Source organism: Dipodomys merriami, unplaced genomic scaffold (assembly GCF_024711535.1).
Source record: "Dipodomys merriami isolate MVZ:Mamm:240054 unplaced genomic scaffold, mDipMer1.0.p SCAF_242, whole genome shotgun sequence".
Lineage (NCBI taxonomy): Eukaryota > Metazoa > Chordata > Mammalia > Rodentia > Heteromyidae > Dipodomys > Dipodomys merriami.
The window spans coordinates 1,060,684-1,065,265 of NW_027203849.1; the positions used below are offsets into that span (position 1 = coordinate 1,060,684).

General features: G+C 42.7%; 1 pseudogene; it reads right to left on the bottom strand.

The window, feature by feature from the left end:
• Positions 1–2,477: 2,477 nt before the first annotated feature.
• On the bottom strand, positions 2,478–3,253 carry LOC138835929 (diphthine--ammonia ligase-like; annotated as a pseudogene).
• Between the last annotated feature and the right edge of the window lie 1,329 nt (positions 3,254–4,582).

The window sequence follows — 4,582 nt, forward strand, 5'->3', positions numbered from 1 at the left end:
GCAGCAGGAAAATAAATGTTTCCACATTTATATAAAAGTGACAAAGTAAAAGCAGAAAATTCTGTGAAGAGTGGCAGTTCATTATGACACAGTGGCTAGATGACTTTTCCATAAAGGTAAGTTTTACATTATTTGAATGAGAATAAATGAAAATATAACTGCCAAAATTAGATTTCTATCTCTTCATTCATAATTACTAATACTCATAAAAACATTTGCTTCACAAAAAATAAATTATTTTAAGACTATACTCTTAAAAACCTAAGAGCAATGAATTTTCAATACTGGTGCTGAACTGATTACCATAAGGGCAATTACTATCTTTGGTTCTCAAAGTTTTTATAATACACCTTTTTAAAATTTTTTATTTATTTTTTTTGGGGAGGTCCAGTCGTGAGGCCTGAACTCTGGGCCTAGGTGCTGTCCCTCAGCTCTTCAGCTCAAGGCTAGCGCTCTGCCACTTGAGCCACAGTGCCACTTCTGGCTTTTTTTCTTTTTGCTTATGTGGTGCTGAGGAATCAAACCCAGGGCCTCAGGCATGCAAGGAAAGCGCTCTACCACTGAGCCACCTTCCCAGGCTCTAAACTTGGGACTTCCTACTTGCTTAACTTGCTTGTTTAGCTGGTGTTCTTGAGCCATATCTTGAGTCCTGCTTTTTGATGGTTATTCTGGAGATGAAAGTCTTAACAGATTTTTCTACTTGTGCTGGCTTCAAACTGAAATTCTCCAGACTTCAGCATTCTGAGTGGCCAGGATTACAGGCATGGGCCACTGGCAAATAGTGGGTAGATTGTTTCCAGGTATATGTATGTGTGGGCTTACGTGCACCAAAATTGGAGCTTGAAAGCTGGGCGCTGGTGGCTCACGCCTGTAATCCTAGCTACTCAGGAGGCTGAGATCTGAGAATCGCGGTTCAAAGCCAGCCCGGGCAAGAGAGACCGTGAGACTCCTATCTCCAATAAACCACCAGAAAACCAGAAGTGGCGCTGTAGCTCAAGTGGTAGAGCGCTTGCCTTGAGCTGAAGAGCTGAGGGACAGAGTTCAAGCCCCACGACCGACAAAAAAAAAAAAATTGGAGCTTGAACTCCAGACTTGAGTGCTATCCATTAGCTTTTTCACTCAAAGCTGGCACTTTACCACTTGAGTCATACCTCCACTTCTGGATTTTTTTTTGTCAGTTAATTGGAGATAAGAGTCTCATGGTCTTTCTTGCCTGGGCTGACTTCAAACTGTAATCCTCAGATCTCAGCCTCCTGAGTAGCTAAGATTACAAGTGTGAGCCACCAATGCCTGGCTTGTTTTCAGGTTTTGGAAAATAATTTTGCTGCTTCCTCAGTTTACCACCAAGAATTAGGAAAAGGAAAAGATGACAACCTCCATGACATCGTTTCTTGTTTGTATGTATCATTATGATCTACAAATATGTTTATGAGAAGATATTGAACATGGAAGAATTTTGGGGTTTATTTATATGTTTGGTAGACAGTCTTGCAATGTAGTGAAGCTGGCATTAATCTCTTTTCTTGCTTCAACCTCCCCAGTGCTAAAGTTATAGGCATGTAACAACATACCTAGCTTTTGAAATTGGAAATTTATGCTTTTGTCATCACTTTTTTTTGGAAGTTGATTAGGTTGATCACTTCTTTATTCATATCAATATTTGAATTACTCTTCATTCTGATGTAACTGCTAGAGATGGGTGCAAGGAAGAGGAAGAAGAAAAATAGAGTTCTGAAAGAAATGCATCACACGAGTAAAAGGGAAATCAAGAGACACATACCAGGAAGTGGCCATAGAGAGGAAGTGCTAAATAAAGAGAAAGGGCAAATCCAAAGGAAGTTGTCAATATGAATGAATAAGCTATTGATGTTTTCACAGCTAATCAATGGTTCCGTTAATTTCTTCTTGAAAAAGGTGCCATTTTCTAAGTGAAAAAAAAAGGGGGAGCCGGGCGCTGGTGGCTCACACCTGTAATCCTAGCTACTCAGGAGGCTGAGATCTGAGGATCGTGGTTCAAAGCCAGCCCGGGCAGGAGAGACCGTGAGACTCCTATCTCCAATAAACCACCACCAGAAAACCGGAAGTGGCGCTGTAGCTCAAGTGGTAGAGCGCTCGCCTTGAGCTGAAGAGCTGAGGGACAGCGCCCAGGCCCAGAGTTCAAGCCCCACGACCGACAAAAAAAAAATAAATAAATAAAAATAAAAATTAAAAAAAAAAGGGGGGGCTGGGAGGTGGCCCAGTGGTAAAGTGCTTGCCTTGCATGCCTGAGGCCCTGGGTTCGATTCCTCAGTACCACATAAGCAAAAAGAGAAAAGCCGGAAGTGGTGCTGTGGCTCAAGTGGTAGAGCGCTAGCCTTGAGCTGAAGAGCTGAGGGACAGCCCCCAGGCCCAGAGTTCAGGCCCCACGACCGGACCCAAAAAAAAAAAAAAGGAATGGAAAAAGATTGGCATCATAGTTTAAAAATGCGATGTCATTTTCATGAATCATGTCTATCATTGGATGTTTTGTAGTTGTCAGGAACAGGAAACAGCTTGTCTTCCAAGTGCGCCTCTAAAAAACGTAGATAGGCCACAGGTGCAAATGCATCAGCCGAATGGACGACTACTTCCCAGGAGTCCACAATTATTTTCTTCTTAAATAGAGGGCAGTCCAAAGTGAACGTCTCATATTCTCCACCTTCTCCACACGCATGAACTCCAAGATTTCTTAGAAAGCTCTAAGAGATAAGGCTCCATTTCATTCAGGGTTTTACCAAGATGCTTATCTGGATCTAAACCCAAAGCTGGCACTTTGAAGATCACGGCTTGAATATCAGATTCGATCATCTCAGGGAGCAAGTCCTCCTGGCTCCTCTGCCAAAGGTAAGCCAAAGGCTGAAGACAGCCTTTTGCATCCATTTTCTACTTGAACACGCAGATAATCAGAAAGTATGGCTCCTACTGATATCCCCTCTACTTCTTCTTTTTCCTTGACAAGTTTCAAAAGCTCATAGAGGTCTTCAACCTCATCACCTTCACATTGGAGTACACCTGTCCCGTATCCAAGCTCTTGCCTCTTATGGTCCTGCGGTAGAGGGGAAGGGACATTGCTTCTGCATACAAATCAATGGTGTGGTGACCCACTGTCTGATACATGTAGCTGTCCAATTCATCAGTTCCCACTTGGTTTTCATCTGGTCTTAAGTTTGCTAAAGCAACAATCTGATGTCCAGCAGCTGTCCTTCCCACCACTAATCAGGCCCGTGACCCTCATGATGACCGCAGAGCGTATGAGCGGCAGGAACTCTGTCATCACTTTTTAACTTTTGGAAATAAGTAAAAGTTGAAAAGTGATCCAGAGCATTCATTACATAAGCTGTGTGTTTATTATATTGCTGATGGCTTATTGATTAACTATAATGACCTTTGCTAGCATAAATGACATTATCTTTTTGTGGGTTGGCTTGTCCTATAAGTTCAGGAATCATAGTTCAATATTTTATGAGGCAAGATTTCTAGAGGGAATCAAGCTTCTCTGTGTAGAAAGCAAAAAACATATTGCTGCCATTTCTAACGTATCAAAATGACAAGAGTTTTCAAAACAGATGTCAAATATAATAGCATTCAATGTACTTTTACATTACATTGGCCAAGTGACCTCCACCCAATGTGACTTTTTTTCTTTCTGGTGCAGGTTCTGGGGATTGACTTCAGTGCCTGGGTGCTGTCCCTGAGCTTTTTTTTGCTCAAGGTGGGCACTCTGCCATTTGAGCCACAACTCAACTTCCGGCTTTTTGATGATAAATTGTGAAGACAGTTTCAGAGACTTTCCTGCCCAACTTGGCTTTGAACCACAATCCTCAGATCTCAGCCTCCTGAGTAGGTAGAATTACAGGTCTGACCTGTTAGCACACAACTGAATTTGTGAACTTTTCTGAGGAAAAGATGAGCAGGTATTTAAATGTCCAACTGTCCCTTGCAGAGACTGACTTTAAGGACTAGTTCTTGTATTTTTGTGTCTTTCTGTAACCTCAGAGCTAACCTTACTATCATATAAGATTGGACAAAGCCAGGCGCTGGTGGTTCACGCCTGGATTCCTAGCTACTCAGGAGGCTGAGATCTCAGGATCACGGTTCAAAGCCAGCCCAGGCAGGAAAGTCCATGAGACTCTTATCTCCAATAAACCACTAGAAAGCCAGAAGTGGCGCTGTGGCTCAAGTGGTAGCACGCTCAACTTGAGCTGAAGAGCGCAGGGAAAGTGCCCAAGCCCAGAGTTCATGACCGACAAAAAAAAAAAAAAAGATTGGACAAGTTCTCCTGACTTAGAGGAAGAATTCAGTTGACTTACCTCCAGGCTTTCTAGCCATGGCAATGGAAGCATGAATTCCTCAGAAAGCTTCAGCCATAGTGGGCTACCCTGGATTCTCTAATGCTAGAACAGGTACAGGACTTTGGGGGCTTTCTGAAGCCCTGGACTATCTGTATAGCATGGGTTTCTTGGACTCCTTGTTTCCTCTCCTTCTAGCTGGAAAACTGAAATCTTCACATGTGATAAAGAGAGCCACATACTGCTTAAACAAAAAGAAGCTGAGGCCGTTTACA